The following is a 12,892-nucleotide window of genomic DNA, read 5'->3' on the forward strand; positions in this document are numbered from 1 at the left end:
TAAACCCACTGCTTCTTGTCCTATCCTCAGAGATTAAGAGAACAATTTTTCTTCCTCCTCCTTGTAACAATCTTTTATCATGTTCCCTCTCAGTGTTCTCTTCTCTACACTAAACAACCCAATTCTTTTGAATATTCCCTCATAGATCATGTTTCTAGACCTTTTTTGTTGCTTTTCTTTGGGCTTTCTCCAATTACTCCGCATCTTTCCTGAAATGTGGCACCCAGAACTGGACACAATACTCCAGTTGAGGCCTAATCAGCGTCGAGTACAACTGAAGAATTACTTCTCATGTCTTGCTTACAACACTCCTGCTACTACATCTCAGAATGATGTTTGCTTTTTTTGCAACAGTGTTATACTGTTCACTCATATTTACTTTGTGATCCACTATGACCCCAAGATCCCTTTCTGCAGTATTCCTTCCTAGGCACATTAATTGAGTACTGAAAATGGAATGAATACCAGGATGATTTAATATTTTGGTACTGAGATATAGAGGTGAATTTTATAAAATGATCTAAATAATTGATGTAATGGTAGAGTTAAAAGGAAATGCCATCACATAGCATTTTTGAAATAGGAAAAAAACCTACTCATTGCATGCAACAAATTCAAAATGACAAATGTAAATGTTACCTTAACTGATTTCAGTAAGAATAATATGTTGAAGTGATGCTACCAAAGTGGCCATGACCCTAGTTGAGTGTGTTTTGACACCTTGTGGAGGAAGGGTGTCTGTTAACTCATAACAGCAGAATTTAGCCTGAAATCCACTTAAAAAGTCTTTAGGAAGTGATATCTTTCCCTCTCATCAATTCAGCAAAGGATATAACAAGTTTAAGCTATTTCCTAAACAATTTTTGCTCTTTGTAGGTAGAATGCCAAAGCTCTGTGAATCTAGAGAATGAAGTCTCTTGTCCTCACTGGTGATGTGTGGTTTGGGGAAGAACTGAATTGCTTGGTTCAGATGGAAATCTGAGAGTACTGTGGGAGTAAATTTAGGGTGAAGTCTTAGAGAAATGTTCTCCTTAGGAAAATTTATTTACAATCGATCAGCCATAAGGGCATGCAACTTACCTACCTGCAAAATTTGATGATGTTTGCCAGAAAAACAACCTCCATAGTCAAGTGGATTAAAGAGAATGAAACCAGGACTTGAAGGGAGACTATGTTAATACTGAAAGGATCATATTGAGGTTCCATGATGGAATACGTTGCATAAAAGGAGAGAAGGTTCTGACCAGACCTTTCAGAAATCCTGCAGTCATGGGATGGGCAAAGATGGAGTGATTTTTCAATCTGAGGTGACGTGGAAATAATTGCTAAGTGTACCCATAGGGAGCTAAGGCAAAGCCTTGAAGACTTTAAGGAAAGAAGATATTCTAATGTGGTGGAAATGTCAAGGTCATTTCTGGTTATACTGAAACCAGACAGAACCTTTCTGCTTAGCTGTGTAGCACTTTGTAGTGAATTTCTTCCTACTGTTTTTAAAGATGGCCTGAACAGTTTCCAAACATGTCCTTTCTAAATTCAACACCTATCCAACCATGTTGTCAGAAGGAGGGAATCTTGACTGTGATGCCTGATCCTGCCCTTGTCCTGGATCAATAGGTCCAAGAAGGATTGGATACTGATACAGGGCATGCTGACATCTGAAGAATATTGGGGAACAGGAATTGTGTTGGCCTTCTGGCAGAAATGAAGATGAGATTGGTCATTTACTAACAGAGCTTTCCATGATTCTGAAACAGGATGTTGTACATTGCTGGGTTGTCATCTTCGATTGAGCGTCTGTCATCTTGAAAGGTATCTTTGTAAGACGAAAATGATCTCTTGCAGTGCACACGGTTATCAGGCACCAATAAACATCTCTGAGCTATTACAGCCAGACTTGGAAAGCGATCATTTAAGTTGCACCAAAATTCCAGAATGTCAAGGCACTTCATTTCAGAAGCGGCACTGCTGTACCTACAAAACTCAGCTTTTGCTATCTCATTGTCTCAAGTCCACATAATCCTGCAGGTGGTTGGTATGAAAATGGACAGCTTCAAACCAGCTGTTCCACCGTGTGATTACTGGGATAGGTGGAATTGCAGGCACTTTCTTTTTTCCTGCAATGATTGACGGAACTGTGCTTTGTGAGCAGGGCAGGCAGTGAATGCACATTTTACAGCAATGATAAGTTCATTTACTTTTCAATTTTTTTTTCTCCAAGTATCGCCCACTAAGATGAGAAGATGTGCAGTGCATGTTACGTGCACTTAATTCGGAAAAAAGCTCTCTGAGGCTTCATTCCCACGTTTTGTTCATATATGCAGCATTGTCAGTGACAAAAGTATTGACTTTATTAAAAGGAATTTTATATTTCTGAACTGTTTCCATCACCGCATGACTCTGAGTTTTAAAGTTAACAGTCTGCAAATATATACACTCTATTAGCAAAGACTTCAATTCCAAACTACCTTCCCCTTGTTGGCTTGAAATTTCTGTAAAAGACAAACAGGGCACTGCCGGGATATTCAATATGTGGTGCCCTTCAGCATCAGTTGTTTCATCTGCTAAAAGACTAATTTCAAAACATTGATTCAGCAGTTCTTTCGTGTCACTGATATGTCTTTCAGGTTTTTGTTTTTTTTTGGCAAGTATACTGTTTGGAGATGATCTCAAGTAGGAATAACACCAATTTTTTTTCAGGGATCTTTCCAGATAGCTTTTCATAGCAGGGTTGTCTAGGACATGTACTTGAATGTTAGTGGTACAGAAAGCATCTGTAAGTTGATAAACTTCTGTCCTATGATGCAGCTGTTCTTCAGTCTTTACAGTACATAGCTCACTCACTGTTCTTGTAGTTTAGCTTTCTCGCTCAGCCCTGATTCAAGCTCTTGTGCCTTATGTTTATGCAAAGCATTTTCTATATGTTTGTCACAGCTTCCTTTTCATGTGTAATCTACAGGAACATTACATGCTATACAAAACATTAACCCACCACTTTCATGAAATGTTCCCTTTGGGTATTGACGACTTCTCTGCTTAGCAGTGGTTTTTGCCACTTTGCTGTTCAGTGTACTGGGTGTTACCATTTTTTTCTCTCAGACAGCTAATCTGCCTCACGCTTCAATAAGATTTTTGGTAATTAAACAGTGGCTAAGCAACAACCAGGATCTAGAGTTTGTGACTTCCGGGGACCACCATGACCAACTCGTAGCCTTAATCATAACCCTTTGTGCATTTTTCTGAGCATTTTGTAACTTGTTTTTGCAATTCAGGATTATCCATTAATTGCTTGATTAAATTTATGTTTAGCCCTCAAGGTATTGGGTTGATTCTTTTATATATTTGATATTGATCTTTAATTTCTTCATTCTCAATTTCGGGTAATATTAAATTGAAATCGCAACCAATCATTGAAGTAATGTTATGCAAGCATTTGTTCTCATATGGATTATGAATTATATTGTATGTATGATTTACCTTAAACAATGGACACTAACTTCTAATACATATACATTTTCTTTCAACATATACAACAACTGAGCCATTAAATGGGAAAGGATCTAATTGATAATGGCATTTTCCTTTTTTCCTTATTTAAACATACATCATAAGGTTCAAGCTCATCATTATTACAAATATATCCAATTCCTCATACTTCCATACAAGCCTCAAGTTCCACAGTTTTCATGTTTTATTCTGTTTTATGGCCCATAATTTGTGTTCTATTGGTTGCATTACACTAGCATTAACATTAAATACTAGTGCTACAATAGGAGATATCTATTCAATTTGAGTTTTAGACATCATAACTATATGTGGTAATCTGATTTAGTTGAGGATTGTATGTGAAATTTACCATTTTCCACCAGGAATATAACTTTTGTTCAGCTTTGGTGGCATGCTTCCATATTATACTTCTTATTTCTAAAGGTAAAATTCCACTCATTCCATCTCATATAATGTCTTTCACTACATCACTGGTCCAAGTTTGTGCTTGTATGCAAGCCAATGCCAGGGTTACATTGCTTTGCAATACTTCTACTGTGTTTAGTATGGCTAGATGATCGGCTTTTTGTAATTTCTCCCAGCCATGGAGCAAACTGGCTATGAGGTGATGGCTAGTACTTTTGTCATTCAAAGATGTTATTAGAGGTTTTGGTAAAGCTCCTAAGTGTCGTCCTACTGCATTTAACTTATTAGCCAATGCCTCTTCATCTGTACTATTTAATACTCCAAGCCTTGTACCTGTTCCCCCCCAAATTTGTATCAGCTAAACTTATTTTCTTTCTATTAGGGGGAATATTTATTGAACATTGGGTTTCCATACATCTTTTCCATCCTACAAGTAAAGGTTCAATATATTTACTGCATTGTGTTTTTTGGTGAGAAATATTCTTCGGAGCTAAATCTACTATTACTTTCTTTAAGGAGTAAGTGCGGGGTCTATTATTAATTGTTTCTTGATATCTTCCTTTATTACATATGGGTCAAGATCAATTGATTAAGGTTTAGATAGCCATAAAATAGTAAAAATATAATTAATTTGTGGGCCAGTAATTCTCCAGGTTCCACTTCCATACCTTTTTGTTATGTTCATATTACCTTCACACCAATAGTGAAAAGTTGGCCTCTATTTTCTGCTACTGGTCAACTTACTCTGTGTCCTCCATTATTGATATTTTCTAATAGAGAATCATTGCCATGGCTATTTTAGATTTTTAGCTATAAACTATCATTAATTATAACTTATCTAAAGCCTCAAATCTAAAACTAACTACTGTTCCATGCAAGCTAAAGCATTACGATTAAGGCTCCCTGTTTGTCATGGAAGTCATGGATTCCATGATTTTCCGTGACCTCTGTGATTTCTGCCGCAGCCAGTGCGCCTGGCTTGGGGGCCACCTGAGCAGCTCGAGCAGCCCCTGGGCCAGGCACACCAGTCACTGCTGGGGCACTCTCAGGCCCCTCTCTCTCCCCAGCAGCAAGATTTTGGGTGTGCTGGGGCCTCAGGGTTGGGGGTTGGCATGCCGGGCAATGCTTACCTCAGGGGGGCCTCCCCGGAAAGGCAACAGGAATTCCCCTCCCTCAGCTCCTACTTCCATGTGCTTCCTCCACCCACAGGCACTGCCCCCACAGCTCCCATTGACCGTGGTTCCCAGCCAATGGGAGCTGCAGAACTGGGGCTTGGGGCAGAGCAGAAGCAGCACGTAGTGCTAGGAGCTGGGGTGGCAACGCTTCCCAGGAGCCGGTTAGGGAGCCAGCCCCAGCCCTCCCCAGCCACCCCACCCAGGCACCCGTGGCGCCTCCTTGGCCACAACTCCCCCCCAACCACCTGCAGCGACTCCCTCCCCAGCACCTGTGGGGACTCCCTGGGCTGTGACCCCGCCAAGCCCCTTCCAGGCCACGCCCTCCTCCCCAGCACCTGCAGCTCACCCAGGGCTGCCCTCCTGAGCTGCCCCCCCAACTTTTAGTCAGGGATATATAGTAACAGTCATGCATAGTTCACGGGCCATGAATTTCTGTTTATTGCCTGTGACCTGTCCATGACTTTTTCTAAAAATACCCGTAACTAAAACATAGCCTTTAATTATGATGCTGTCGCTATCTTTGTTATGCTGATTGGGAGAGGTGAATTGTTCAACATGTCTCTCACCCTCACTCCCCTCCCACTTGTCACTATCTCTATGCTTGTCTCTGTCCTGGGTGCTGCAATCTTTATTCAGGATCAAAACAGGTAAAAATCTCTTGTATCAAGATCCCCATTGACAAAATATGCTCATACCATGGAATTGTGGTCATTTGAAAAGTATCTGCAGATGCTATCTGCCCTTTTATTGTGTGTCTCTGGAAGGTATACTTCTGACAGATAATCTGATGGCAAATACACCAGTTCCATAGATTGACAGTTTGTATGCAAAGGGATAAATCTTGCCCCCCCCCTTTTTATGGATGTAGAAAATTGTTGTCATGTTGTCAGATATCACTTGAATATGTTTGGATTGTATAAGTGTTAGGAATTGCTTGCCAGGCTCATGGACTGTTTGCAGTTCTATGAGTTTTGTGTGTATCCTGGACTCTTGTCGGATTCCAGGTCCCTCACACTATGTGCTCTTCCAGATTTGTGCCCATCCTAGCAAGGAGTTGGCCATGATCAAAGTTTCCATGGGATAGGGTGGATCCCCTTGCACTTATGCTTTCTGCTCTTCCACCAGACTAGAGAATTCCACACTCCATCTTCTGTTTGTTTGGCACATAAACCATCCAAAGCCAAGACTGTAGGCAACAAAGAAAGAGATTCAGAAAGCATGTCACATGGGTGCAGAATGCCATATGACCTATGAAGATAAACATAAGGAAACTGATGTCTGCGGGCTCAGTTTGGGTTGAGTAAAAAGAGTCTTTATGAATTGGAATCTGTCTTGAGGGATGTACACTTTAGAACTGATAGACTCCAGTGTTGCCCTGATAAACTATAGTCCAGTGGTTCTCAAAGCTGGTCCGCCGCTTGTTCAGGGAAAGCCCCTGGCAGGCCGGGCCAGTTTGTTTACCTGCTGCGTCCGCAGGTTCGGCTGATTGTGCTCCCAGGCCGAGGGATGTGCTGTCCACCCTTCCCGCAGCCCCCATTGGCCTGGAGTGGCGAATCGCAGCCAGCGGGAGCCGCGATCGGCCGAACCTGCGGACACGGTAGGTAAACAAACTGGCCTGGCCCGCCAGGGGCTTTCCCTGAACAAGCGACAGACTGGCTTTGAGAACCACTGCTATAGTCTTTGTGGAAACCAAAACACACTTTACTGTGTTTATTCCAAGTCCAAGTGACATTACAAGGTTGAGAAAGCTGCTGTCAGTACCTCCTGATGAGATTTCCCTATCAACAGCCAATTGTCAAAATAGAGGAAGACTGATCATCGATGGTGTTGGAAGTGCGCTGCCAAAACTGATAATGCTTTGTGAATTCCTTAGAACTGTTGCCGGTCCAAAAGAGAGCACCCTTTATTGATTTTGTTGAATGAGGGAATAATTGATGCCAAGGTTTCCCTCCTGAATCCCAATCTGTGTATAAAGAAATTGAGCTGTCTGAGATCTAAGGTGGGTCTCCATGCTCCCCTCTTCTTGGATGAAGAAATATTTTGAGTAAAAATCTTTCCCCCAATGTTGTGGGGGTATTGGCTTTATGGCTCCCTGATGAAAGAGAGAATTTGCCTCTTGTGAGAGTCATACCTGTAGAGGAACAGGGAAAGAGATTTTGCAGCAGGAGGGGAAAGGAATTCTATGGTTTAACTGGAATGAATGATTTTGAGAACCCATCTGTCTATTCTTATCATCCACCAGATGTGGGAAAAATGAGCTAGGCAGTCATCAAATTGGGTTTGGGGCTGATAGATACAACATTTGGGTTGATTCACAGCTAAGTTCTCATCAAAAGTATTTTTGGTTGGAATGAAGAAGGAGGAATGTTATGTTTGATCTGCTGTTTTTAAGGTGGTTCATCCATCTGCTGATGGTAAAAGGATTGAGGTGCTGGCCTAGCCTTCTATGATTGTGATCTCTGATATTTCCTCTTGGGTGTTGGAGCATAGATTCCCAGTGAGCAAAGGGTTGCCCTTGAGCCTTTGAATGTACATTTTCTCACTGAACAGGTTGTTGCTATGAAAGGGCATATTCTCCACAGTAAATTGAACTTTTCTGGGGAATTTGGATGAATGAAGCTATGATTCTTAATGCATGGATCAGGAGGCTTTGCCTGCTACATCATCTGAGGTCTGGAGGGATATCCTGGTGATGAATTTACCCTCCTCAATAAGAGCCTGAAATTGTGTTGCATATTCTTGAGGGAGCTTGTCCATGGGTTCTGCAATTGTTTAGTAACTGATAAAATATTACTTAGAAAGTAATACCTGATAGTTAGCTCTTTGGAATTGTAGGGTGATTGAAGTGAAAACCTTTCTCCTGAGGAGGTCCAAATGTCCAGTTCCAAATAGCTAACTTTGAAAAGATGTGATCTTCTCCAAACCAGTAGAGTCACTTATTATGGATGTTACTAACTGGGAAAGTCTCAGGGATGGAAATACCATTCTTTTGGAAAGATTATTTTTCCTGACCAGAAGACTTCAGGGAGCCTTACAGTATATCCCCTCCCACTGGGTTCCCCCTTAAGCCCGTCTATCAGAGCTGGAACAAAAGGACCCACCACTCGAATATAAACTCACAACAACACTTTATTTACTAAAGGAGAAGGAAGGAAGGGGGTGAAAGTGGATGACGGACTCTGGAGATTTGGTATAGAAAACACACACATGCACATACACTCGATAAAGCAAAGGTGTTCTTCTACCTTTTCTAGGTGCTGATGATGGAGAGGCTGCAGAATCTGGATCAACGAGATCAACGATGGACACAATGGTGGATCGCAGGCGTAGAAGACAAGTATGTAACCCTTTCTCAGACCCCTCCCTATCCCTCGCTGTGTCGTCTATGGTTGTAAGTCTGAGCTAAGTAACCGGGCCAAGTCCGCGCATGCAGGTCTGCTTCCCAAAATAAAATAACACACAAATCCCAAAATGTTTAGTGAGTGCTACTGCAGGCCAGTAACCAGTGTGAAAGGGCTACTGCAGACCAGTAACCACACCACAGAGAGACAGAGAGAACATTGGGGGCTTATATGTCCAAAGACTCAAGAGCTTAAAAGCCCTTGGCCCCATCTCTGATCTGCCTTTATAGGAACCTGTTGCTTAGCAACAACAGATTCCCACTCTTTTTACTTTCCCACCCTTTTTACTTTCCTGCCTTTTGCTCAGCATAGTGAAACAAGAACCTGTCACAACATGAAGGTTACCTTGCTCTTATCCCAGACTAAGATGGCCACCTACTAAACAATACTTAAAACCCATTTTGGTATGTATCTTTCCCAATAATTTGGCAGGGGTGAAACTGTGACTAACACGTTAATCCCAGGATCTTTCATATTATAGTTTTCCTGTATTGGGATGAAAGAGAGAAGATTGACTGGGAGAGGGGGAGACCCCCAATTCCTAACATAAGCAAACTAACTATATAATTCCCTAATATATAAAATTTACTTACAATAATTACAAGTAAACACTGAAGGATCAGGTTTATGGGCAATGAAGGGTTCCATCTCAGACCATGTGGCAGTAGAAAGGAACTGGGGAGGCGGGTCACTCTGCACTGCCCCTTATGTCCTCAGTTTGGAGCATGAGAAGGAGAAAGGTGAACACGCAAACCAACAGACTCTGTTAGCAAAAATCTTCCCATCTCAGGCACATGGAGCACATGTGCACCTACAGTGGAATACACACATAGACCATGCCTTGGACAAGAACTTATTTTAGAACTGAATCTTGGTTGTTGTAAAGATAGTTTGAGGTGTATCATTTCACACCAAAATGCATTACTTCACGTTTATCTTTATTTAATATAGGTCATTATCAGACCAGAATTGGTAGTCAGAAAACTGTTCATTTAAATATTACAGTTGTCTGTCAAGTTGAAGCCTTATGTCTGAAGAGAGATTACACTGAGTTATTATTTGCAGCTGGATAAATATGGAGTATATTGGACCTTTGAATGGGAACTTGTTTAGCATCTTGTCCGTTACAGCAAGATAAAACTGCCTGACTGTCTTGAAAAATTGAGATTACTCTTGAAAAACAATGTTTCCTTATTTAATATTAGAAAACTATTCCCGGCTTCTAAGGACTAAGAATATTATTCTATCATTAAGTGGTTTCTTATTAATACTGAAATCATCATTGGTTATGTCATCATTTCAGTCTTTTAGACTTGCGCAATCTTGCCCAAGTTCTTCCTGAGAAGTCTTTTTGTCTCCGCTGTTGGGTAGCTTATTTTGTCATCATCAGCTTGAAAAACAGTATTAAAATAACATTTAAGTGGCACCATTTTAGCTTCATCTCCAGTGAAAAAAAGTGTTCTCAATTTTCTCATGGCTGTTGAAGTAGCAGTCTGAGCTGTCCGTAGATACCATATTATTGGTACATACCTCTACATAGTGCACCTGGAACAGAAAAAATTGATCTTCACAGTAGCCTATGTTACAAAACTCCCATATTATTTGTATTCCTCCTTTTACTTGGACTGTGGTGAAAACTGAAGAACAGACCACTAGCAGTTCTTTCACAGCAGGTGCAAACTATTTGACACCTTGCTGGCAGTATACATTTGCCAAATGGTAGACATAAGGTTCATGTATGTTTGGTTCATATATGTCTTGGACAAAGCAGAGATTTTCTTCACCCTTTCATCACACTGCTGTTGTCACTGCTGAATGCAGTGTTAGACCAGATTATAGCTTTGTCTCCCAAATAGCTAGATTTTGACCAGTCCAAAAATTCCATAGTGGAAGGTAAAACTCTAGTTGCTGCTACTCCAATATTTTTATGAAACAATCTGACCATTAGGTTTCATATTCATTACCTGGATCATTGCTCACATTAGTGATAAGAGTAAACAGTGGCCTCCAGCAAAGGACTATAAGTCTGTTATGTCAACAGACTAAGCATTTGTCCACATGCAAAATTGATGGCATCTGTACTTTCAGGGAACACAACTATGTGAGGTGACTAGGCACTGTAAATGGAAAATTACGTTCTGCAAGGAAAATCAAACAGAGCACATCAGTGTTGATAACGTTTTGGCGAAATGCCTTCTTATTCACTTAGAAATACCAATTTTGTCTTTCACTTAGAAGAAAATGGTGCTTTTCTATGAATAGTGGTCTCTGTATGACCAACAGTCATTTTCTGTTCACATTGCAGGGCTGGCAGAAAGCATGCTCCTTACAGTGTCCACTTCTATCAATACATTTTTGCTTGAATTTACAGGAGAATTTTGCTTTCTTTTTTTCTTCTGCGACATCTTCCTGAGCAGTTCAGTAAAGCTCATTGTCACTATGAATGGTTTCTCAAATGTGCTCCATATAATAAGGTCCATTATGTGAACTAAACAATTGTTGTATGCATATAGTTTGGAAGTGCTCCTGATTATCTTAAAAGTAATTTTCATATATGGTGTATTGTCTTTTGTGAAGATATGAATGTCTTTAAAATCAATTTCATAATCTGTGACTGTTGCCACCCCTGAATTAGCCATGATACTGGAAGACACTGATAAAAATTTTGATCAAGAAAATAAGCACTGATTCAGCTACTGTCATCTTTCACTAAGGGAGCAGACAAAATGTTTAAAATTGCACGGTGCTCCACAGAAAGCCTCATCCACAATGATGGCATTCTTTTTGCTGAATTTTTTTGTTCCACAAGGAGTTTTTGGTTGTTATAGAAATCAGATCAGTATCTTCTCTTTAACTGGTGTGACTGAGGGATAGCACCACCGGTTTTCACGTGGTGGATTAAGAAGGCAAGGATTAGGGTATGGTCAGCCATCTTGAGAAGAATAATGGCTTCTATGCACATTTTCACAAAGTCTTGTGTGATTTCTATGTTGTCTGCCTCAGCCTTTCAGTGTGGCATTGGACAGAAATATTCTGATTTTTCCTGATGCTCTGCTATCTGAACTCAACCTTCTGCTTCATTTAAAGCTTGGAATTTGAGGCAGTCACTGATGGTGTTAGAGGAAAAGAAAGAAAGACAAAGAAATATATGTGAGCGGACCTATGCTTCCTGTTTCCTTAGATTCGACCTTCCCTATCCAGAATCTGTCAACTGGTAGGTTTGATTTTTCCATAAAGGGTCCCTCCCACCTTGAATAACAAGGAGTCAGTTGGGATAAGGTGAAAAACAAAAAAAATGTATTGAAGAATTGGTGTACAATGAATAGGGCAAAGAAAAGGAGGGAGTAAACAGTAAAAGTATGCAATACAGTGATTCCCCCAAATAAACCCTATAAACAGGTAAATAAACCCCTCAATAGAAACCTTCTTCTACAGATTAAGCTTTGATTGTTGCCTGGGACCTCAATATTTTGATACTTGTCTAAACTTGCCATCGGAAAACTGGAACATAGATTTGTTGTGGTTTGCTTTTTGGGGGGCATACGAGAAAACTTCAGTTACTATACAATATTTCAACCAAAAATTTCTTTTTATTTTCTTGTGCTCAGTACAATAGCCTTGATCTAACCTCATACAGTATGCATAAAATGCTTATATTAGATATATAAACATAATTGCTTTGCTTATTTGTCAAATATACTTTATTAGTAAAAATAGTTTGCAGTCAAACAAGGCCTTTGGAACAATAATTATGTGTACAAAGTACCTAGGCTTTTTAATCTTGTGGTTTATAAATGATTCAACATGCAGGTGTGATTTTGTCTTTAGAAATATGGCAGTTGTGTGACTGGTGTTTTTCAGGTCTGATGTTTCAGCCCTGCATGTATGTGTGTTCCATATGTACTATATAGCAGTATTATCTTTCTTCCTGTGTTTGTGGAGTCTGATCATTAATATCTTTTAGTGCCCTGAAGGTTTTTTCTTTCCTTGTTCAAGGCTGAGCCTTGCAATGATGCATGTACTAGTTTCAGAGACGCATGAGAGTGCCATGATTTTATATTATCTAACACAGCTTGTTGAGCTCAGCATGCTTTTCTTAATGGGCAACTTTGATTGAAAGATCAATCTATTATGAAAATAAATCTTAAATTATATATATATTTCACAGCAATACCATTGTTCTTCCATGCCACTGTGGAATCATATGCATGTGGAATCATTTAGAATTTGTAATTTAGGTTTGACATTTTGAAAGTTGTTGTTTTTTTCTTTCTTTCCCCCTCCCCTTAATGTACTTTGTTAGATATATGTTTCCCAGTGGATGGATAAACAGATAGTTTCAGTACATCATTGTTACAGTGCAGTAACCATTGTCAGCTATAAGTGTTATGAAGTGGGAATATTTAT

The sequence above is a fragment of the Mauremys mutica genome, chromosome 2 (genome assembly GCF_020497125.1).
Source record: "Mauremys mutica isolate MM-2020 ecotype Southern chromosome 2, ASM2049712v1, whole genome shotgun sequence".
Lineage (NCBI taxonomy): Eukaryota > Metazoa > Chordata > Testudines > Geoemydidae > Mauremys > Mauremys mutica.